The 25,738-nt window shown below is 42.6% G+C and overlaps 1 protein-coding gene across 7 annotated transcripts in view; it reads right to left on the reverse strand.

Moving 5' to 3' along the window:
- Positions 1-25,738, reverse strand: part of LOC311251930 (receptor-type tyrosine-protein phosphatase delta) — a 366,189-nt gene that overhangs the window by 253,976 nt on the left and 86,475 nt on the right. For all 7 annotated transcript variants that reach the window (XM_084344614.1, XM_084344611.1, XM_084344613.1 and 4 more), the window contains exon 4: positions 7,991-8,014. The gene's annotated coding sequence lies outside the window, so the exon portion shown is untranslated. The remainder of the gene's footprint in view (positions 1-7,990; positions 8,015-25,738) is intronic.

A 25,738-nucleotide genomic window follows, 5' to 3' on the forward strand; every position in this document is an offset into this window, starting at 1 on the left:
ACTTTAGCTATGCAGCTTCAGTTTTCTTTATTCCAGACTGTGGTTCATAGAAAAAAAAATTGGTGGGCTATTATAATAGTGAATAGTGATAAAATAATGTGAAAGGGGGATAAGGTTCCTCCCTCATCTGATCTAGCCTGGCACAGCTCTGTAAAAAGTTCCTGTGTAACTTAATTTATGTTATAAATCAAGATCAAGGTTTGATTACCAACTGAGTAAAAAGCCCAGTTTCTTAATTTGATTACTTGCAACTGCATTTGGAAATCAGTCCAATATGAGTTATGATGGGTCCAGTATAATTTGCTGAAATTGTCACCCTTAGTCTGAGTCTTTAGTTTTGTTTATGTTGTGTTGACATGATCCAAATTCATAGAAAAAAATGACCACACACTTAGTCAGTTAGTGGTTACTACTGTATTACACAAGCATCAGAGTGCTGGCTGCTCTTGAGGTTTGGGTATATTACGCACCTGCCATGTACAGTCCGATGTGTGCACTGTACCCGACTAAAGCTGTGATGTGACAGAGTGTATACAAAATGCACAGAGTGTGGTATATAGGCAGTGGCTTTCACTTCAGCACCCATCATTTTCCCTGGGGGCCGCCCCAATAGGTTAATCCTGCCATGATCATGACCCCATGCTTAAACAAAAACTTCCAAGTTCAGATCTGATTTGATGATTCATGTTTGTTATCAGTACATTAATCATCAGTACTTCATCCAATGGGAATCCTAAACTTCAAGCCATGACTAAACTTGTTTTGAATGCACAGTTTGCTGTGATATTCTTGGAGACAATTGAGCATATGCCCTTGCATTCGATACCTTGACGGGTCACAAAAAACACAATTACTGTCACTTGCATCTGTCAAAACAGTGTTAAACAAACCAGTGGCAATAACATAATCTATTAGGATCCTATGCTGTGATGTAGATGTAGAGATTACATCTGAGCAGGCTATGAACACAGCCTGTCTCTGCTCAGACTCCCACGAAACATGCTCCTCGATTACTAACATCCAGTCTGCACTGTATGTTGCAGTGCCAGCTCGGCAGATGGGTTGGCCACCCAACGACCTCTGACATTCAACCTTCAGAGAAGCAAGGCCATGGATTGTATCCAGTGGTCTTCATCATTCTCAAATGTACTGCCAAAATGAATGTAGGACGATTGAGCCAACTTGGGCCAGATGCTGTCTCAAAGGAGACCATATGACTTCAGCTGGTATCCCAATAGAGCTTGGTTATACAAGGGATTTCAGGCTTGACACTGCAAACAGTTTTGGGTCTTAAAAACAGCAGCACATTAGCAGCATCTTTCTTGTTGATATAGAAAATTCAATAAAGGAACCTTATTTTAAATGTGTTTAAAGTTTTGAATGTGCAACTTTGCAACCAGATCTGGGTTTTAGCAGCCTGACTGGAAAAGACTGTGCGACAACATAAACAACACATTTCTGTACTTGAGAAGCATGTTCTTAGCACAAATTGTCTAGTCACCACGAGATAACAGGATGATGAAGGATCAAGTAGATTCCCTGATTGTTTCTCCACCAAGTTTTGTTATGGCTGCACACTTAATCAGCTGAGGCTATTGTGTCAGTCATTTGACTGCCTTTGTTCATTTAATCACCAAACCCTGATGCACAATAGAAAATTATATTTTTGAAGAGCGTGCTAATTAACGCTGCTTATTAGAGAGATGTCAACGTGGGAATAGTGGTAGAAAAGGGAAGGCTAGAGGGGTTCGGGTGGGATGCATGCTGTGACATATCAGAGGTTTCATACATGAGTTGAAGCTTAGCATAAAAGGGGGTGTCAAAACTGAGAGCAAGAGAGTAAATTTAAAAAGCACTGGAGGTTATTACAACGCACTATTACATTCAAGCTGAAAAACAATGACTCTAAAAAAAGAACAAATGTAGTCGGTGTCAGGAAATGGCACAGGCCTTGAGGCAAGGTGTTGCTAGACCTGAGGACTTACACATGTGGGCTTTTTATTTCAAGCAGGGGTGCGGATGTGCATAATACATATAGTCTAGTGTGATAATGACAGAAACACACTGATATGTGGAGCTTGATATCGATATTTCAGCCAATATTTTTTTACACACTCGCATTCATGTTTCCATCACTTTTGAGGACATGCCAGTAGACTCACCCGAACCTAAACCTAACCTTACCCCGACATTAAACCAACTTCACTCTAACATTGAACTATTAACGCTATGAGGACTTGTGTTTAGATCCCATAAGGAGGGCGAGTCCCCAGTACGTGACTGTGTTAACAGATCTATGTCACCACAACGTGTAGAATATACATCCACACACACACACACAAATACACACACAATGGCGATTTCACAATGGTCCCTCAAATGTGGCTATCAAACACAAAGATATGTGATGGAGGCAGGATATTTTACAGTTTAGCACTACCCTCAGTTCAGTTGAGTAAACCTTCACTCTGAATTTAATAATTATACATAACAATACATTTAAAAAAAACACAGATGTGACCATATACCCCATTACCCCAAGCACTATCTCTGCATTATCTTCATTGTGTATTGGACAACATATACGTCAATACAGATATATCTGTGATCTACTAATACCAGTCGATAAAAACGTCCATCTTGTATCTCCGTCAGCTGCTACCAATATGTAATGATTTGTGTGTGCCCCAGGAGAGAAGCTTCTCATCATAAACACTTCTACTGCTACTGCGTGCTTCCCAATCCACACAAGAGGTGAACAGAATTTTTGTAGCGCGTCTGATATGTGTCCAACACCATGCTGTCATGTCAGCCAGTGGAAGGCTGAGCCACTTGCTCAAGCAAACAAGGTTTTGATTGACATTCAGCTTAATGTAGGAACGCAACACATGGAGGATCTGGTAAACAGGCTTTCCTTCCAATGTTGGAATAGAGTGCCTTATCGGGGTGGTTGGGCCGGTATGGCAATGGAGGTTATTAGTGGGAGAGAGAGGAAAAACAACACCTTCTTGACACAGACGTAGTTGCTGATATTGCCTTGTGATTTCTCTCACAAAAAACCTCACTTTTTTCATTTCAGCATGCCTGGAAACACCCATGTTTAAGTCTTAAGATCTTCTTAAAGACACAAACAAGCATTATGAAACGGTAGAAAGAAATAAATGAGACAAAAACAGGAAGGTAGGTAGGTGGATAGGTGGATATAGAAAGGGTTAGTGGAGCTGCAGAGCTTTGAAAACATAAAACAGATCAAACATGAAGCACAAGATCTCAAATTGGGTGCCCATTGCCCCTCAGCGCACACTCAAAACTCACACACACTTTGTCCTGTGAAGTGAGCATCTGATGCTTGGCTGCGGAACCACCCATAGAACAGGAAGGCAGGAGAAGAGAGAAAGGACACCTTAATGTGCCTTCACCATATGCTGTTAGCTACTGATGGATGCCGCTCTCCCCAGGCACTGGAACAACTTATCGCGTTTGCTGGTGACACAGCCGCCGCTGATAAAGTTAAAGATAAGCCATCTGTTCGTAACAGCAGCCCAGCTTCACTTACAGGGATATGGGCGTCCAAGTGTACACAAATCTGTGCGGTGTTTAAATTGCTGTTTGACGCCATCCCTAAAGGATCTGTGTGCCTACTATGGGTAGTCGCACGTGCGATCGTCTGCCATAATGAATGATTATTATGAAAATATCAAAAATAAGTGGCAAAGAACGACTCTGCTAACATAGTACAATGCAAGCAGATTTCTCCGATGTGGCTGTAAAAGCCAACACTTGGTAAATCTGTCACTCAAGTCTAATTACTGTGGAATGTATGCAAAGTCACGCTAACAAGCTATCAGTCACATTTCTTATTAACAACTTATCCAGCAGTGGATGGTCTTCTAAAAAATAGGGAGGAAAAAAGAAAAAAAATTCAACATACAGCAATTTTAAGCTCCCTCAAGAGCTTTTGATAATGCCAGGAGGCTTTTGACACATGCTTGAGAAACTCACCATTAGCGAAATGGCCCGTTACCCAGAGGGCACAGCTAAAGAAAGAAAAGCGCTACACATTTAAGACCCACTGCAGGAACAAGCTATGGTTGATCTCTAATGGTTTGGGGTTATGGCTGCTTGCTTGCTCTTGATACGAGCATTCCTATGAGGGCTGTGAACTGGAGATCGTTGCTATAAAATATATTCTGTGAGATACACCTTTTGACTTCTGCATTCTCTCATTACAGAGCATACTCCTATAGGAGGACAACACCTCTATACACAAAATAAAATTATAAATAATGCACATAATTATCAAAAAACACATGATTCTAATTAAGCATTTGTCCTTGGTATTTTGAGCAGTATATAATAGCATTTTTCCAGGGCATGAGAAACCCAGATGGAGGCTTGAAAGTGTTCTATTATCCGTGAATAGCATTGTTCTTGTCCTCGGAGAGATGAGTAAACCCAAAACCATTTTAGAAGAAGCCACTCCTGAGTATTACAAAGCTACCAGTGCTTTGGATACTGTCCGGGCTGGCCTTTTATAATACCAAGCTCAGATCTACTTTTAGGCTTCAACAGCGCAATGGTATTTGCTTAACTAAGCAGCCAGCAATCACTCTCTTCTGTGCCAGTGTCATATCACTGATCAAGTGTGGCTCAGTTCCTGTCTGAGAGGAGGGCTGCCAGACATAATGCAATAATAACTGGTGCACAGCTTGTCCAAGGGAACCAAGGTCCTATTTCATTGCTGACGATACTGGGATGAACTCTTTGTGCTCTTTTCTCTCTCATTCTCCCTCTCCTTACCAGCTCTGAAGCCCTTGAGCTTCCGAGAGCATAATGAGCCAATTGTAATTCCTCGCCTATAGCTTTGTATTGAAGAGTGTGCAAAAGAGAAAAAAAAAATGTACTGGACATTTTTACTCCAAGTCAGAAGACTGTGCTTCAAGGATTATCTTAAGGCAAAAACATGTTTTTGACTTTGAATTATCCTATGATGGGACAGACGAGTGCTAAAGTACCGAGTGCTAAAATTTAAGGGCGAGATAAGAGACTTTGCAGCGGGGAGGTATCTAAAAATCCCCATAGGAAACATAAATTCAGATCTTTGTCTCCTTTTTCTCATCAGCAACACAGCAGAAACTGGCTGCAAATTGAGTTTGGTCTTAATTAATAGCTGCTGAATGCCTGGAAACAAGGCATCTAATTTGAGTCAAACAAGGAAGCCTATTCTACAGCACTTACTGACATTTGCGATGGCCACTGCCATCGTATGATAAACATCATTCAAGCATCCATTATCTAGATATTATTTAAAGCTTTCACTCTAACAGGTGGCGTCAATGCAATCTGAATTGCTGACCTTGAAAGAAGGCAAATGCATCAACTGGATGTGATATGTTAAAAATCTAACAGCTTTTAGTCTCGACAAAGAGCACTCCTCTTATCCGACATAGTGGACGTGAACCTGCGCTGCTCCCCCACAGATGCCTAGTGTGATGTTTGACAGATTTCTCCCTCTCCAGCTAGGCTCACAGTAAATGTCCATCTGGCAGCTTCCCATGGGTACTTATTATTCTCAGCTAGCCAGGGGTTTTCTGTTTCCGAGCAGTCAGCCAGTGCCTGCCTCAGAGAGTTGAGAGCCGGACCAGAACTGCTTGCAGATGCTCTGCCGGGCAGCCAAACTGTGCTAGTGTGGTGGCATGGCACTGGGTTTTCAATTACACAATGAGGTGGCCGTCACCCAAAACTGTCCAAATATGGAAAGTCAAGTGCAAAGAGAACAACTTTGTATCTGCCAGCCAAGTAAGAGTAACATCAAGATATGCCAGTTTTTCTCATCTGAGATGAGATGATTGATTTTCCCGTGATGAACAGATGCTCAGAGCCATGGGTAGTGTTGAAAGGTCCTGCTGTCCCGGTCTGAGGCCCTGCTAAGGTAGATTCAATCATGCATTTGACCTCTATCACACTCCTGCAGCCTGCTGAGTGTCTCTGGAAACAAAACATAGGATGCTACACTCGTCTTGGCATTCAACAGCAAGGGTCGTTTTCACACTGAGTTCGTTTGTTCAGACCAGAGTTCAGTTGTTCTGTATTTCACTAAGCCTGCTGCTCTGCTGTAGGCCTTCTTTACTGCTGATACAATCTCTGGTATGCATGAATAGTCCTTGAGTGATTAGCGCCATTTTCACTTATGTAGACAAAAAGAACAATGTGCATCTAATGCGAGAGCCCTTGAGCACAACTTAAGAGAATATGACGCTACAGTCCAACAAGAAGTTAAAACTCTGCCCCTCATCAGTTCCCTCCCCAGATAAACAAATTATTCTATCAAGCCAAGATTTGCTCTGAGGCATTTTGTCTTTGACGTTTTAATTTTAACAACTGAGAAATGCCACTAATGTCTCCCATGAAAATTTGTCTTCCTGTGGATATATGGATCATGTTTCATACTGCACAGAACCGTTCTGCATTCAGCAATGGGATTTGGGAACCGGTCACAATTGAGAACCAGATCCATCAAAATGCCGCCAAGCTTATAAATTCCTTTCACCGATGCTGTCATGTTTTTCTGCTGGTTGAGTATTGCAAAACAATTATGTCAACTCATGTCTCTGTGCTGCTGGAAACTTGCAACAAGGAGTGGAAATGATGGAAATACCATCAATAAGCTGAAACCTTTTTCTTCACAACATGCAGTTAAATTCCAGGAATGCCTTGTATTCGACACTCTACCCGACTGCTTCCAAACCGAGCAATACGTCTCTTTCCCAGGATAAGTATTATATTTTATGATAACATTTGTGCCATGAAGGCAAGGATTTAAGGCAAATTGGTCAAGAATTAATAAGGGAATCAAGAGTCTGACTACAGCCTTGACACAAGAATAAAATGTTGGCATTTTATGTTTCCAAAAGACTATGAATAGGTTAAAATTGTATGCTTCGTATGTAAGATATTTTCATTTGTACAATATGTGCCATATCAAAGTTTTAGCAGTTTTGAAATTTGTAAGCTTGAAACATTCCAGTCAGGATATTTTCCAGCCATTGTTGTTGCGACAAATCTGGGATATTGTTTGATGAAATGTAGGAAACCTCCAGCCGTGTTTGTGGCAACAAAACCAGGTATTGGTTATTTTTGTGCCTAAACCTTACCAGATCATAAGCACAGCATTGTCACTTTACAAACTGAAACTTAAAGCTAAATAAACATACAGGTGCAACATTAAAGTAAAGTTTGAATATATCGGTGGTTTAGCAGATGTTGCCAACATTTATTCTGACGTCTGGTTTGCTGACAGATGAGCAGAAACGATTGGTATCAACTCCCATCCCAAACTGCAGTTCAGCTGATCAGGCATACTTGTTTCAGTTAACTCAGGCATACCTGGGTTCAGAAATGGCATTCATATTTCCAAATATTTAATAATAATAAAATTGTCTAAAGTGACAAAAGATTAGAAGTTCCATGAGAGACGTTTGTTAAGTCATCCCCTGAGAAGAGGACATCCGAGGCTCTGACACTGTCGGCGTTCACAGCACCAGTGGGTTCATGTTGACACGTGGGGTTGGGGACAGCGGAAGGGATGAGGGATGAGATCCACACACTCCACAGTGTGGAAACAGACACCATCCGCGCTATGCTTGTTTAAGTCAACACTGCCGGCGTATTCTTTGAACAATCTGGGCCATTTGATTCTCATTTGAATAAAATTTAAATTGAAGGCGCAAAGCACACAATCGGCTTGCCAGAAAAAGCCACCATTGTGCATTATCATGCACACATGTGGGAAAACGGGATGGGTGAGGATTGCAGAGCATTGCATACCTTACTGAGCAAACAGCAGCATCTTGGTGCCACTTCGACTCCTCCCCCCCCATCTAACTCTCTTCCATATTTATGCATTCACATCACTCCCGAAGACACATGACAACTCAAACATGACTCTCACTCTTGAGAACAGTGCTATGAAAAATGGAATGAGTCTTACCTAGTGTGGAAGAGTTGGTCACATCTGTAAGCGGGCCATCGGGGAAAAGAGGGAGCAGGGGAAGGAGGGAAAATAAGAGGGAGAGAAAGAGAGAAAAGAAACGTCAGCAAATTACAATGTACAGCAAGCTAAACTTCAATGCGAGCTGTCACTAGCTCCCCTGACAAATGATGGTGTCCCAGCATTGCACAGGCTGGGGGTTAAGAATAGTTCCTGTCAAGAGGGGGACATCATTTATTAATCGAGGGACATGAAACGTCTGAGATAGTCTCCCCCGAGGATTCAAAGTTTGCACAACTTGCATTAATATTTGTCAGTGTGTGGAGATTTTGAGGGTGGAGGTAGGCAGGGTGTAAGCAGAAACCTCATCTATTACCAACAAACCTTTGCTTTTTTTATGCTTATTGTACAAGTGTAACATAACCACCGAAAACTAATGTGCTCATACAAACATACACCGAGGTGTTCCCCTTTCTCTATACGTCTCTGAGGTAATTTAGTAGCCCTCAGATATCTCTCGCCCTGTGCGCTTCAACCTTTGCGACATTTCCCCAAGCTTGTTAGTTTGACAGGTCCAAGGTTCCAACGGCATAATAAAATGACAGTCCCGCACGACCGACAAAGACCTTAGGGTCGCCCCGGCACAAACAATGAACCGGTGCGGTTAAAAAAAGCAACATTTAGCCACATTTTCACTGCGTCACTGCTACCTGACGTTCATATCTCCAAAGATTTATAGAAAGGGATAGTACACAACCTGCGCTCTGCTCTACTTTACTGTACCAACTCTTTGGCAGCCTGAGAAATATGCTCTGGATTTCCATTACAGCACACTTTTTTACAATTAAAGTGGTCCCTCTACGAATATACCTTTCTAAAGTGCAGTTTTGCTTTCTTGTAAATGTGCAATAAAACAAGGAAACGGAGTGAAGTGACTATAACTGGGTGTAGTGCGAGGGAAATACTAGACACAGAGCTAACACTGGCTTGCCATTGCATACAGTGCAGTCTAGTCGTGTTGCTAAGCAGAATTTACCAGTAATATGATTTATCATCGATGATGTCTATCCCCCCCCTGCATTCATTTACATTTTTGGTGTGCATGCAACAAATCCCAAGAGGATCAACGATGGGGGAATGCGATTACAGTATCTGTTTTGCACACGGGAACAAATCTATTTCCAGGGAAAGAGGGGAAGACTGGGGTTCAGTCTCTGGGACACTCATTACCATTCAGTCTGACACACATTCATACTCGCTGCTACTGTTGTTGCTAAACAGAGAGCTAAGCTGAGGACCTTGAAGCTTCATACCAGGAAAATTGGGCCCAGGGGAGGGGGGTGGCAGGGACTGATGTCAGACTTCAAGAGGCACTAGAAGCACCTGGGGTTTCAATGACATTAGCATCAGTGTTGTTTGGTTGAGAGGGAGTGAGAGACCAAGACACTTGAAGGGACGGCAATGAAAGAAAACAGTACAAATGGAAAGGAGGCAAGCAGGATGCCGCAAACTTTTAAATGTGATGTTCCATCTTAAACTGTTTCTACCAGAGAACCATAGAGACTGGGCAATCACACGAAAAATATCATTTAAAATTCTACTTTGGCAAGAAAAACTCCTGAATTGTTCAACAACTGAGCAAACTATTCCAAACAAAAAAGAAAGGTGAATAACCCGAAGTTCTGTGCTCGCCGCACATCTGTATTGCTCTTTCTGTTTCTCTATGAATCCCATTTTGTGTTTCTAAAAGATAGACTTTTTGCAGTGCAGTGAAGATTATTGATTTTCTGAGTCCTGTGGTGGAAATTTGGAAGCCTGGCCAATCAAAACGAGTGGAGGTAGCATTGGGCCTAAGTGGATTAGACTAGCGGGAATGGCGGCGGGGGGAATCTAGAGGGAGTAACCAAAGCTCTGGTGGCTTCAATAAACCCACTCTGTGAACCAGGAAAAAGATGGAAGACGGAGACACTTTTTTCACCCTCTCTCACCCTCCTGTTTTAAGCAGATAAGCTGCTTCCAGCGTCTTAGTTATGCTGTGCAGAACCCACAACACGATATGGAAACTTTTGACAAGGCAAAGAAAAGCTGAGAAGTCCGTTCCTCATGTTGTCTTTGCTCTATTGACAAGAGGGATTTGGGGATGTTTGGAGTGGTCAGTGCTGAGGGGGGAATTACAAAAAGCCTCTGTGATGCGACATAGTGAGCATGTCAGTGCTCAGACATGGGTTTTAGTGAAGGCATGGACTCAATTTTTTCTTTTTTTTTTTGTTTTGCTTTGACTACCCGTTGCAAATAAGGCATAAATGGCTATGCCACAGTGAGTAACTGGCAGTCACGCCATGACCCTTTTGAGTTGGCTTCAGATTAAAGTGGTTTCCTTCTTGTATGTGATGTGACAGTTTCATTCAGCAGTTTTCCTCTGATTACACTGTTGCTCACCATGACCTCTCTTGTGCCACAATAAGTTGGGGAAGCAATGAAGTGGAATGTTTTTGTTTCACAAAAGACACTATGCTTGTAGATGTGTGTAAAAAGTACACCGGTGAGTAAAATCTTGCATAATGAATAAGTTCTACACATTCCCATCTGATCAAATAAGGTCATTTCATTTGGGACTCACAGAATGCACTTACGGCTTTTCACTGTAAGACGATGATGTGTAAAGAAAACGTGACGACAGCGATTACATGCGGTCTAGAAATTTGGATTAAATTTACAGAGACATCATCTGCCCTTGGTGGGATATTTGCGGTGCTGTACGTTCAGTCCTCTGAGACTTTTTGTGGCTCTTGGACAAGGACATCAGTTTCCTCAAGGGAGGTTCTTTTTGACACAGCTGATCTTGACTTTCCTCGTTCATCACATAACAGTCAGTGCACCGTTACAGAGACAATACTGCATTTTAAGGGAGTCGGAGGAGCTAGTTTGTTTTGTCACTGACAGTCACACCTACAGATAAGTTCAAATTAGCCCGATTGTTTCAGGGGGTTGAAATGACTGAGGTTTACATTGGCAGTGACCTTTAGTGGTCGTAGTAATCATTATGGAAGCAAAGGAGGAAGTCAGCTGATATTATAAAAAGCAAAGTCTGCACAAGGTGGAGGTGGATGGATGGGTTAAAGACAGGACTTGCCCCCATTAAAACGCTGAGACTAACCTTAACCCTGAGAGTGTTTCACAATGTAAATAACGTAACATACTTATCTAACATAATATAAGGTAATGTGCCGTACATCCCGCGTGTACATAGCTTTCATCATTTCCGGGTGAGAGTGGTCTTATATGTGGCTTTGGGTGTCTTTGGCAAAGTACCTATTCTCTTGTTCAGGTATGAGGTCGTGTTGGATTCATGTCTGTAATGATTTTAAACTGGTACGATGTTGGTGTCAGTGTCTGGTAACGAAGACTGCGCTCATAATTTTTCTACGCAGTTATCACAAATCATGAATTATCACTCTAATAATTACCTGAGAAATATTTCACCATCTTTCAATCTGACCTTAAACGTCCATAAAGATTCTGACTTTTATCTCCTTTAACACAAATGACCACAGTATATCTGTAAGGGTTTGATGAGGTTGTTAATCATTACTTTTTGCTCGATTATTCCTCACCAGCCACTTTTGTCAGAACCTTTTCTCGCCCATATTCTGCTTTCGACTACCCTCTCCCACCCCTCCGCTTTTCAACTCCTCAGAGAGATCGAGGACTGAAGGTGATCAGAGTGGCAGTGAATTTGTCTCCGAGGTCAGCTGAGGGAAAAGCTGTATTAGTCTGAGTTTGATGAGTATCTTAAGTGGCTCTTATCTTTTCTTTCATTCTAAATATCTCTTTCTCTCATTATCTACAAGTATCTTTTTGCTGGGCACTTTTCTCTGCTTTAACAGGGTATGTAATATAAAATGTGACATTCATGGTTCACTGTGTTATGCTAAGCATGCATATTTCAATGTGCTGTTAAACACTTGATTCATAAGTGCGCTTACAGCCCACATACAGTACACTGGCATTGAATTGCTTATAAATATTTAAATTGAAGTAAACTAAGCTGTACCCTGTAAAGATATGAACTTTAATTGTAGGATAAATCTAATCTTTGTAAAGGATGCCAATACCTTTGAGTCTCAATAAATCCTACCATTTATTTTGTCAACTCCCTACAAACACAAAGATCAGTTTAATAAATGATATTACATTCAAGACGGCACGAGCTGAAACAATCATTACTCTAACTAGACACGAGCACTCAACCGAGCCACCGCAGTGGGCATTTATTGTCTTTCCTCGAGTTCTACAGCGCCCTTTACAGATTAATTTAAGTTAATCAGTGGGTTGGCCATTTTTTTGCATTTGCTAGCTGTTTTTCCTTCGTGGCACATGGAAACATGTCAGAGAACACACACACACACACACACACACACACACACACACACACAGAGAGCGAGTTCAGTCTAAAATGGCTGCAGGACTGAGTGGCCACTAATTGGAAACCAAAAGCAATGGAGCTGGAAGGCAGCCGAGAAGAAACACTGGAACCTCCAGTGCCAGTTGTCGGTCAATTTAGACCATGACAAAAAGGCCCTGTTTCTTGTGTCACCATTTAACCTATTCACCAGTGAAGAATGAGAACAGCTGTTTTTGTACAGTGCCACATAATGGGACAAAATGGCTCTGGCTGGCCGAGCTCCAGCTAGCTGCAAAAAGGCCTTGATGCAGAGAGAAGAGGGAGAAGGTGTGAAGCAGACATTGCACAAGAGAGAGAACAGTGCTGCCATGTTATGAATGATACTGAGAGAGCTTGCACCCTTCCATCTGAGCTGATATAAACATTACTTCTTTTTTTTTTTTTTTTCTCTGTTGCAACAAAGAACTAGAGAAGCGCTGACAGAGGCTACAGATGGCCTGGGCTCACACAGACTGCAGAAGTATCTCGAAGTTTACACAAGTCAGACAAGAAGCCAGATTGGCTCCATAGCTGAGGCTCTTCTTTGAGGAAAAAAAAAATATTGCTCACTTGTTTTTAATTTCTCTTCAAGTCGAGGTGCGAATAAGTACTTTGTGAGTGACAGCCTGATGAGCGCAGTTACAGAAACTCCAAACTTCAGGCGCTTGTCAGACTCTGCGCTGTCCGGTTTAAAGGCCGCTCAGGCATGACAGTACGGGAAGGAGGTATGCTTATGTTAGCACTGCAGCAGATGTTGCGTTCCTGCTGCAGCTGTCTCCTGTTTGAAAACAGAAGCGATGCGCCATCGCTCTGTATATCTCAATCCCCACAGCCTCAATACTCTCCTTTCATTTTTTTTCTCTCAGGTCAGACGAGAGTCAATTGTGATGATGACAGACAAGATAATAGCTGCTTGATTTTGTATAAAATCGTATATAATTGCACATCCTTTACGATCAAACAATTGCAATTGTACAATGTTTCTCATAAGGAGCTCAAACACAGAACTCTAGGACATGAAAAATAGTTTATATGTTATATCCTAATGCCATCTGCTATATGAAAAGAAAGTAAAATATGAAAGAAAGGCTAAATCAAATACAGCCATGGTCTGATGTATGTTCCCGAGGGCCTTGCCCCACCCTCTTGTGTTAAAAAAAGACCACTGAGGGGATTTAAGGGACTCTTTCAAATGCAGTTTTTTAAAGAATTCTGCCTGGCAGACCTTGATGAGTGATCAGAAGTTGGGGAGATCAGACACCCATGGGCTCTACGCTGCGTTCTGACCCTGAGTTCAGCTACATAGAGGTGGGATAAAGACTTTCTTGCCTGGGGAGAAGTAGACGGAAGGACAGGACTGAAAGGAAGGAATAAAAAGAGGGAAAGGCAATAGCCTTGATGCCTCTAGCAGCGCAGCACTGGCTTGGCCCTTCATATCAGCCACTTGTGAAGACGAGGGGGGAAACCCTACAGGCAGTCGTATGTCGACTGGCGCGATCAAGGCCAGCTAAAAGAGGCTTGGATTGGAGTGCTTCCTCCAGGGCTGCGGTGTGGAAGAAGCGAAAACAGAGAGGCTGTAATGATGTTTGACAGTTCTCTCAACTCACAAATCAGGTTCCTAAACATTGGCCTCTCGCAACAACCAAACCATTAACATAGGCCGTGAGGACACGTCTGACAATTGACTGCAATTCCAATTGAAATTCATCGGGTCCAAGATCACAGTCATTTACGGCCTCATTGCACCGTAAACGCTCACGCCGACTGTCGAAAACGCTCGTGCAAAGGAGTCTTTTAAATCTCTGACTCAAATAGATAATTAGACATAATGAGTAAACAATGTGGCCGCAAGATGCAAGCGCGCTTATTGCTTTTTAATTGTGTTTCCCTCTGTGCACCGAGCTACTTCTGAGAGCTCGCGGTACCTGTGTGCGCTGGCCCGTGCGAGGCCAGGTGCAGTCATTACCACGGGACAGATGGATCAGCAGAAGTGGGGCTCGTTTCCCTTGCAAGGCAACACGGTGGCTGCCATATGTAGGCTCATCATTAAAATTGACCTTTGACCTTCCAGAGGGTGCCTGTCATTCTAATGGAGTTAATTAAAACTGCCCAGTGGTGTGTAGGATGTGGTATTTTCTCTCTGTGTTTGTGGACATTATTGGTTTGAGAAGAGAATTATACTGGTGTGTCTGTGTGTGTAGCATTTGTGTGCGTGTGCTTGCATCCTTTTCATGCGTGTAAGGGGGAGAATGGGTGCTTGTGCCTTTTTATATGTGCATTCCCATGTCATCGTGCGCATGCGTGTGACTCCGGTGTCAGACGTGTTTAAGTTTGGGAGCTCCTTTTAATATTGCCAATGCAGCTCCTTTGAAAATTCATTAAAGTGCTTCGACCCCTCTGCCATCTGTGCGAGCGAGAGGGAGAGAGCGGCGCGAGGGAAGCAGCTGGGGAGAACGGGAAGATGAAAATTCTGACACGGGCAAAAGCAAGCGGGCAAGCCCCTGGACGCAGAATGAAGAGCCAGTGATATGCCAGCTTTGAAGTGCTATTTATTTATTCCTAGACCTTATCTAAAGGTTGGATTCAAATTTAGATTGAGATAAAGGCTGCGAGCCGGGGTCACACCTTGCTCTGGATAAAATTTGAAAGACAAATGGCATGTGTTACGTAACCGTGACGCATATAAAGTAATAATAATCAAAAGAACAATGGCTTAGAGGTCTAATTAAAAATGCTGCACACATTGCCTTGTGTCAAGCTAAAATGTAATTAACTCTGCAATTACATACAGTGTACTACGAGAGAAGAGTGTGGCCCGATTATGCCCATAAATCTTCATTGTTGACGTGAATTGCATATACAAATCAGCATAGCCGAGCCAGATCATCATCACACACTGGAGTTTAACGCACATTTGGAACCTTTATGCTTCCATGTCCGTCACTTAGCCCGATTTTAATTCACCAGGACAACACGTTAACCGCGTGACTCCTCGGTAACTACGCACCATCATTGCTGTGGAGCACTTGATTAACATTGTTGCTGGCGTCCTTCTTCGAGGCTACCTTCAGCTACTGTCATCTCGATGCCAGTTACTTCTCACAATAAAGCAATATCAGTTGCAGTGTTTATGCCCTGTAATCACTTTCTCCTACACCTGATCTCCTCTTCATAAACTCAGCGCCGCCAACATTATTGCTGTTATAGTCGGAAATATGGGGCTATGTATTATGCATTAACGATGATCTCCCGGAGGAAAGGTACACACACTTTGATGATACACACGCTCACACTATCATAGACGACCTCATACTGTAAATGCATGTGAGAATGTGCACCCACAGGCACACATTTCCCTTCCTCTGTCTTTTTCTCACACCTATTCACACACACACACACACACACACACTCACACATCAACAGACACACACACACAACACGTCCCCAAAGAATCGGGGTGTAATAGAGGCTGCCTGCACTTTGCCTTGTCTCTGCTTCTCTGACACTAATCAACACCTCTACTGCTATTAAAAATACCTCTCCATGCCTTTATGCTAACTATCTCATTTACATGACTGGCGCTCAGCAATCGGGTTGGTGATGGGGAGGTGTGACAAGCTAAGGTGGATTGGAGAGGAGGAGATGATAGGGGTGAGAAGAAAGAAGAGGAAAATTAGTTCAGAAAGGAGACAACTGCTTAAAGGGAGAGGATCACGCACACACGTTTGTTTGTGGATTTGACATTTCAGAATGTGAGGCAATGATTCAAAATGTTTTGGTGCAAATCCTCTGATATTTTCAAGAAAATATGTGATGGGCTAAAAATACCGCAGCTGAAATGAGAGCAAGGCTTCCCGTTGGTGGGGAAAAAAACACCAGAAACCTTTGCCTCTTCCTTTCCTCCCTATTTCTTCTCCTCCTTGTACTCCTCCCTCCTCCCTTTCTCCTCTTGGCTGACTTTGTGTAGCGCCACGGGGCTTCCAGTGAGCCTGAGCCGCTTTGGCAAGACCTGTGAGCCTGGATGGCATTGAAGAGACTGGGATGATGCATCCAGGCGATGGGTGTAGTTGGGCAGGAACAAGGGGGGGGATGAGGAGAGAGAAGTAGTCAGCAAAGGAGAGACGGTTGGGTAGAAAGATAGGAAAGTTGTGGGAACCATTGTAGGTGGTTTCAATCATTCTGATGCCATCTGTTCCACTCCATTTTTCGCACTGACGGTGGATATTTTCCCCGGTGAGACGAGAGGAGTCTGTGTGCGAGTGTGTGTACGACAATGAGAGATAGTGAAGGACAGAACAGTATGGGCACCGAGCACAAAACATTTATTTTGAACATGCTGTACATTCTGAACTGTACAACATGGATGTCAGATTCTGTCTGTCAGAGCTGCAACCAGTGACTATTTTCAGTATATGATCTTTAGATTATTTTAACGATCAATCAATGAATGGGAAAATAGTAAACAATGCCAACACATTTTCTCCGAGCGAGAAGTGACTACTTGAAGAAAATACAAGATGAAACGCAGAGTATGTTATTTTGGCCACAAGGGGTCCCTCAATCAAAACAATGAAAACAAAAGATTGTGGTTTGAGTTGTGAGGTTGCATGGGATCATGGGAGTTGTTGTCTTTATTTTTTAAACAAACACCACTGTCGATAAAAGTCTATCTGAACTGAATTGATCCGACTCGAGAAGTACGTTCACCCTCCCTGTCAGACGTATCTTCTGATGTTTCCCCAGAAGTTATAGCAACAGGCGATTAAAAATACATATAATACATAAATACATAAAATATGCTAGTTAGCACCAAACACAAGGTACAGCTGGTGTCGATGGGATCGTCATTAGTTTTGCATTATAAGGTCGATAAACACATTGACCTGCTGATGGCACCAGATGAATAGCTGAGGTTACTCCAATTCATCCTCAGGGCGCCTATGTACCAAATTTAAACGTCTGTGCCAAATTTGCAGTGCATCCAAAACATTTCACTCCAAACCTCAAATTTCAACCTCACACTGGCGCCAGAGAAAAAGTCATGGGATGACACGTGGACACCATGAGTGCCTGTCCAAAATTGACCATCCATCCAATAATTGTTGAAATATTTTAGTCAGGAACAAAGTGGCGGATGGACTGGCTCACCAGCACGCATCCCAAGAGCCATGCTGCAGCTGTGGCGAAAAATATGGGAAAAAAATCAAGAAAAGTAACAAATTCCCACATTTGGGAAGCTGTAATCTTGATGGATTTTAAGCATATTTCACGAATAAATGAGTTAAACGATTAATAAATTATGTAAATTAATACATTTTCCGTCATTTAAAATCGCCCCTAGTGTGACTTTGCTCCACCGACACTCATGAGTGTCATGAGCATGAGATGCTTTGCACCTGGTGTCATCTCTCCGGCTGGGCGCTGGTACCCACATCCTCTGGGCATTTAACTCATGTTACCTCTCTGCTTAAACATGCATGAAGTTATAACAGTGCTCCCCTCCACCTCCCAGCTCCCACTTTCTCTCTTTCATTTGCTCTCTCAACTGAATCTTTCTGTCACTCTCTGCCTTTGTCTCTTCATGAGCTCAGTCTGATTTTTTTTTTCTTCCCCGCTCTCCTCCTCCTCCTCCTCCTCCTCCTCCTCTTTCCCCCTTCATTACCTGTCCTGCATCACTAGAGTCGCTCTTTCTCTGTTTCTCCCTCCTGGATAAAAGCTGGCACTGAAACCCCCCTTCTTCACATGACCCTGGCTGCTTATATAAAAATCCAGCTCTTCAAGATAAAAGGCTACTGAAAATAATACCAGCATTAGGGTTTCCTATTTCACAGCGTTTCAGTTCTGAGGGGTCAGTGAATCTGCCTGATGTGGAATATTGAATATGAAGATGGAAAAGTGCCATAGTGGTTTTTCAGCATGTTTGCTCAGTAAACGCAGTGTTATTGGATCTACGAGGATGCTATAGCGGTTCAGGGAAAAGGCCACCGTCGGCTTACTCTACACCTCAAAAAGAAATTGGGGGGAAAAAAATGGAGCGCAATTCAGATGAATGTGAGGACAGAACTGAGCAGAGTAAGAGAATAGACAGCAGAGGTGCACCACTCTAAAAGAGAATGCTGACATAACGTTGGCGACACTCATCACAAACATGAATATATGAATAGAGATATAGCTGTATGCATTTTATTCCTGATACTATAATAAATATATTAATATATATCTGTTATATTGTTGGTCACCATACAACCAGCCTGGTTAGAGTCTACAGCCGTGCTAGCAGCACCTTGGGAATGTAATTGTGCACAGCAATGCTTACATCAGCACGCCAACATGCTTACAATGGCAACACTAACATGTTTAGTAGGTTTACCGTAATCACCATATTTAGCACTTAACACAGAGTACAGCTGGGGCTGGTGGAAATTAGTCTTACAGGCGTTCTGAAATTTTCATTCATATGTGAGAAAAAAGCCAAACTTGAAAATGTCCAGTTCACATGTGACATTATTTTGTAATCTTTAGTTTAAATGTGAAAAAAGCCAATTGCGTGAAATTTGTCAAATCCCATGTGAAAAGGCAAATTTAACTCGCGACATATTCAAATGAGAAAGTCAGAGGATCACCAAATATTGTGAGCGTGGTGATACATCTCATCTGTTCTAAATGTCCACTAAATCCACTACTTGTTGAGACATTTCACTGAAAGCAAAACACGTTAACCTAATGATAGTGCTGCAGGAGGTCAGGGAATCATTCAAGTCAATAAGCTTCACTGTCTGGGGAGCATGGAAGTTCCTACAAAATCTCATGACAATCCATCCATCCATTGACAATACCATCCCTTGAGCCATGATGGTAACATGGGTAAAAATCTACTATCTGCTCAGTCTAGCCTCTGCTCTTATGTGTAAAACCTAACAGCCAACCTTGGCATCAATCGTTACAATACCTCAACCTCCCAATGTGCTGTGCTTTCAGCAATCAGGAAGGTAAACAACAAGGTTGCTTGAGGCTCGGAAGCAGTCTGCTGGGACCCCATCCCACCTAATAGTCTAATTAAAGCCATTGATTGCTTATATAAGCACACATAAGCAGTGGACATACCCCACTAACAACCACCCACTGGACTGGTAATTAGCACAAATTCTGAGGTATGGTTAACTCAGTCACAGTTTCTCCCACCTCATTTGTTCGGTAGCGGTATTGTTTATTTCACCCACACTCCTTCCTTGCGTGACCTTTCCGTGTTGTTGCTATTGTGTTGCATGCGCTATCTCTCTCCTGTGACCGTCACTATCACTCCTGAGCATCTGTGTTCAATCGGCATTTAAATCTCCGTCCAACATGCACAATGGTTGTGATGATTTGGGAGGACTAGTTTGGAGACTGGGCTTCGCTGAATACCTTTGTGAGAGCTGTCTGGATTTGATGGCCCCCAGCGAGAGCCATTGTCAAGATCACAAAAAGTCAGACGTCTTACCTCCTCAGGCTCTCTGAGGCATGGTTTTTATATCCCGCTGTTTGTGAGTTGTGACTCCTGAACTTACTGAAGGGGAACCATATTTAATGAATACTGGTTCCCCCCAAGAAGACGAATAGGTTTTTTGAAGTGAATTATGTGATATAAATAAAGTATGCCCGGATAGAGGACAATACCTGTCTTGTGGCAGAGTATGTCTGTGTCCAACAATGGAAGTCTTATCATTTAGAATGGATATGTGATAACAACATAATGATGATTGATTACTCATGATTTAGAAAAAAAGATCGAGCAATCAAGCAATCATGTTGTTCAAGCGCATTTTATTTCTTTTTATCTACTTAAGTCAATTGAGAAGTGAAGAGCGAGTACAAATTGCTAAGGCCCAGGAGGAGTACAGTATTATCCAGTCATAATCCACCAAGGGCACGGATGGATTTAACCAGTCGGCTATCTCGGTGGACTGGAGGGCAGATTTATTTGAACGATGCAGCAAATGGATCCTCCCAGTCTGAGTTAAGCGTCAACAATAAGGAAACACAGGTTAAGCCTCTGCAAAAATAACAATATAAAAAGAGGGAATATAAATTCTAAATTTGATCACAGACAATGAAATTTAGCGACAGAGGTCAAGAGGATCATCTTGGCACATTGTGGGATGACAGTGCTGTCATGAAAATTCATTGGTGAGGACACAACTGCTTTTCACAGCGCTTTGAGTGCAGAATAAAAAGCTGGGTGATTTATAACACGAGTACAAGCAAACCAAATAGAGAGGAAAGAAGAAGAAGAAGAAGCGTCTGATTTTCTCTCTAAGGTTACAAAGATATACAGTATATTCAAAGGCCAGGAATTATAATCAGTATAGCTTGGACAATGCTGAATGAAAGAAAAAAAATCCTTCAGAAAAAGAAAGTAAGATGCCAAATCAGTTGCCTGTGCAAGACAGCTTTTTTTTTTTTACTTAACGTAACTGTTGGACACATCCAAGTGAGAATCCATTCTGTACCACTTGTTCCAAAATTGCACCACAGTAGCCACAGTGTGGGGGCTACTGTGGTGCAATATGGAGGCAAGAGCCCATCTCTGTACCAGCTATACAAAAGATCCTTGTTGTGCTGGTTGGCACCTTGCATGGCAGCCACCGCCATCAGTGTATGAATGTATGTATGAATTACTGTAAGTAACAACAGTGTCTGCTAAATGCTGTCATGCAAATATAAATATCACCTGTTGTGCATAACACAATGCATCATTTGGCATCTGCCGTTATTTCCAGCTGGCCTATGAACAGGTTGAACACCGAATGCGGTTTGATTCGACAAAATGTTACCTACTTTTGACCAACAGTGAGCCTACACAATGCCTAATCACTTGTGTGCACCATATGAGGGAGAGGAAGGAGGTGTGTATATACTGGCAGAGAGAAGATCTGTATTACGGCTGAGCCGGGCACTAAGCTGCGTCCAGGTGTTCGACTCTTTCCAGGTGGCCGTGTAATACTCTTGCCGACCCGGATCATGGCAATCATGGAGCTGGCAGAGATGGCTCATTGCCGACACCAGTGTAGTGCCTGGGTAATATGCCAAGTTGGCAGCGACACGCCTGAAAAGCAGGCGGGCGAACAGGCAGAGAGTCTGTAACGCTCCTGGAGTGGAAAGATGGTGGAGAACCTTTGATTTTCTTTTCTGAAATCATGAAAATGGCACAGTCTGGTATGAGGTCTGTCTGATTTCTTTGACTTGTCGGTGTCAAGAGTAGGGGTGGTGGTACATAACGCTCTGAGCTCTGTGTATCAGATGATAAGGGCCTCAGTCTTGCATTATTTTGAAATTTCCTTCCTGTTTCCGCTGTATTTCTTGTGTTTCAACTCCAACAAACATTTCCTCCGTCAAAGATTGCCAACATGCCATATCATGTACACTCAAAAATCCTCAGACACAGAGATGATCTTTATTAGCTCAGGAAGCCAGAGTTATATGCAGCCCCACTCTGGCCTGCACTGTCTGGGCGCTGTGTGCTCCACAGTGTAAGTAGCTTGGCTGGCAGGCAGCCACAGACAAGCGCTGTGTTTCTGCTTGCCATCCTCTCATTTGACTGCATGGTAATTACCGTCTCAATGCGGTAAGAAAAAGCAGCTTTTGGTAGAAGGATTGAGAGAGAAAAGGGAGAAATGTGAGGGTGTGTGGCTTAGCGGCTTAATGAACATGTCAGATGTATTTAAACAAATGGATTACCACATCTGCACACACTCGGCTGGATCATGCTTGCTCCAAAACACTTAGTAGTCTGTAGTGGCAGGGTGAATGAGACAGACATATACTGGAGATCTGCTGGAAATGATAGTAAGCAATATAACACCCCTGAATGTGTGCATATAATAGAAATCAGACCTGTGCCAACCAAATCAATCTGCCTGCCACTCAACACTACTGTATGGCATCTACACCTATATGTCTTCCTATATTTATAATTCCCTGCTCTTAGGAAGGCGTACATATAAAATGCATTAAATGCATTTGCATTAGAAACAGAGGGTCAGAAAATCGAAAGCATAAAAGCCGACATTTAGTTTCCTTGACCCTGTTAAACAGACTTTCCTACATGTCCTTGAACTGAGATTCGTCATCGTGAAAGCTTTTATTGTGATGCGTAGCTACTGTATTCACGCCCAGATTTCATGTCTTGGAGCTTTTTAGTCCTGCCTTCACCTCGGTGCTCACCAGAGCTGTCCATGTCAACACATTGACTAAATGAATAATTGATGCTCTTTTGTGGTTTCCATGTGCCAGGGTGTCTTTTCTGAAATGTCCAAGTGTTCTTTGGCAGAAAGGCTGACAAAAATCTAACCACATTCTTCATCTTGTGTTGTATTGACGTGTTTTTTTTATCATAACTTAAAGGGCCATTTAACCACAAAATCAACCACTCTTACGTGTGCTGTTATTTATTCCTCTGGATTATTTTGGTGTGAGCTGCTCAGTTTGGACAAGAGGCTTGTGCTCGTGGTAGCGCAGGATGTAAACATTAATGGCCTTCTACTCAGTTGAGCTGTTACGTTAGCTTGTTGAGTTATTTTAGCTAGCTAGCCTCTCTCCCACTGGGAGATGCATGCTTCCCTCTGCACAATAATACAGTTGTCGGGTGTACTTTGGTGGAAATAAAGTAGTTCCCACATGAAACTGCTTGCAAAGAAGTCTGTGGATTATCTCGAGTAACTGGGTCACATTTTTTGGGAAGAGACAATGCTGTTAAGATTGTTTCTTGTATTTTTTTTGGAGCTATGAGCACCACAAGCCGAGACTGTCTAGATTCTCTTAAGAGAAGTCATCTCTACAGCCAATATCTCCAGAACTCAGGAGCTCGCACCAAAGTCTGGATGGATAAGGAGCACTACAGGTAAGACGACAAATATGTACTTTTAATTTTGGGCTTAACTGTGCCTTGTTAGGGATGTCGGCTTTCACAAAATCCTCCAAACGCTAATCATTTCACATTTGCAGAGAGGAAAAGCTCACCTCCTAAGCTTTAACATGGACTGTGTGCACTTGTACAGTACCTCCAGATTAACATCCGTTTTTAAAGCAATGTGCAAGGTGTAGATAACTTCGAAGTTATATCAGCACACTTGACACTCGCTCAAGAGCCCTGCTTAGGCCACAAGCATGTTGCTCGAGCTTTGTTTGTAGCCTGAAGGCATGTGTTTGTAAAACACATTATTGCCAGTCAGCTGTCAGGAAATAATCTCCTCTCCGCTAGTTAGGAAAAGTGTGCAAAACTCCCGAAAACCTAGCATTAGTGAGGGGCTAAAGGTCTACTTGGAAAAAAGATTTTCTTCGTTGAAGTGAGAGCTGCTGTTTGACTGTATGACTTCAAACTGTTCTTTCACCACTGATGTTCGAGCTACAAAAGACAAAAAAAACTACAGTGCTGAATCAAATATGTGAGCTGATCAGACATTCTGGTAGCTCAGACTATCACGGTGTAAGCTCGGGCACCCAAAAGAATGATTACATCCTCTCTAAATCATGACGCCTGTCCACACGTTTTGTGTGGTTTGCTGTGTGGCTCCTTGCTGTGATTCTAACAGACGTGACTCACTTGTATTAGACGCATTAGAGCAAGATGGCCCTGACTAATCTCTGCATCATGGAGCGGCGGTGTGGTGCAGTGCCAGGGGATGGTACCCTTTACCCAGAAGAGAGAGCCCAATTAAACTGACCAACTGAAGCTGAGTGAACCTGGTTGTCTACCTGTTGTGGAGGTTAGGAGATGCCACTTCTACTTATTGCTCATTCAGGACGATACGAGACCCATTATTCCTGTAGTCATTACTAAGCAAAATGTCAATAGCTTATTAGAGAGAGAGACGTGGTAAGAGAGATGGATGGAGGGGAGAAGTGGGAGGAGGAAGAGCGGAAAGAAGGAGCCGTGAATAGAAACCAGAATACAGACTTGCTCACACAAATACGACAAAGCAAACATTCATGCAGGTCAGCGCTCAGTGTTTCAGCTTACGCGTGACCACAGCGGATGCTCAGTTCCAGGTTTAAGTTGTCGCTTCTTTTTAACGGGTTGATAATGTGCTAACGCCCACATCTTTTCTGAGCCTTTTCCACCTTTTCTTTCTCTTGCGTTCCTCCACTCTTGCTCTCTCTCGCTCCTCTGTCTGTTTCTCTCTCAGCATTGTACAAATGTTTCTCTTGTCTAAGGAACCGTTCCATATGTTTGCAATCACTCTGGCTCCCTTGCCTGCACAGATCATTTAGCAGGCTCCCTCATACATTTCAATTAGACCCACCTAGCGCAGCCACAGACATGGGAAAGCAATATTGATTTCTTGATATCCTGTGCGTGGGTCGGACCAAATTAACGCTTGTACTGGGGAATATGATAGATCCATAACCATTTACTTGAGTTTGTTACCATATGTGTGATTTGCTGGGCTTGTTCGTATACAGGGAAGTGTTAAGTATTTAACTAATTAAAAGCCGTATTCTTGACAGCTGTCCCTATCGTGCTCTGAGTACGGGTAAGTGACAACGTGTTGTACATTTAAAGGCATACTTCTGACTTTCAAAGACTGCTTTACAAGGATTTCTACCAAAAATGAGCTCAAATAATCCCATTTATTTTGCTTGGAGTGGCGAAAGGTAAGCGAAAGCAAAAGATGCAAGACGCAGCAGGGAGCCTTTCTACGTTTCTAAGGCAGCTACCAAACGTTCCCTGCATCCTAAAATGTACTTATTATTCAATTACCACCGCCTTTTAAGAGATGGGCTGGCTGAAATGTGGTTGCTTGAGGAGCAGTTCCTGCCCGTTGGCTGTCAATCTCCCTCTGCCACCTGATCCATTCTCTTGACAGTCTGCTCAGGCCCGGCGAGAGCGATCAGTCAATGTTCAGGAGACAGGGCCGCTACATCAAAGAGCTGATGAGACTTTGGATGCTTGGGACATGCGGGACAGTTGAATTGTGTGCTCCAATGACTTAAATATTTTAAAAAAGTGTATGAATTTTGCCACACTGGTGGGCGTTGTTTGTTGATATACAATATATATTTCAGTATGTTTGTGGTTTGTCACACTGGCAGTTCTATTTGTGCATTATTGTTAGACCAATGGAAAGTTCATTTTCTCAGCTACTATAGCATTATTATAAGGTACATGTACCTAACGTGAGCACTCCCACTGTATGCTACTTTGTACTTAGAAAATTAGCTCAGGCGAGATCCATATTTAACACACATAATTAATTGATCAATATATGGATGATGCAATGCTATAGAATAAACTAATCAACAGTATAAAAACTATGTAAGATTAA

Source organism: Pagrus pagrus, assembly GCF_965226575.1.
Source record: "Pagrus pagrus genome assembly, chromosome: 22".
In the NCBI taxonomy this organism is placed as follows: domain Eukaryota; kingdom Metazoa; phylum Chordata; class Actinopteri; order Spariformes; family Sparidae; genus Pagrus; species Pagrus pagrus.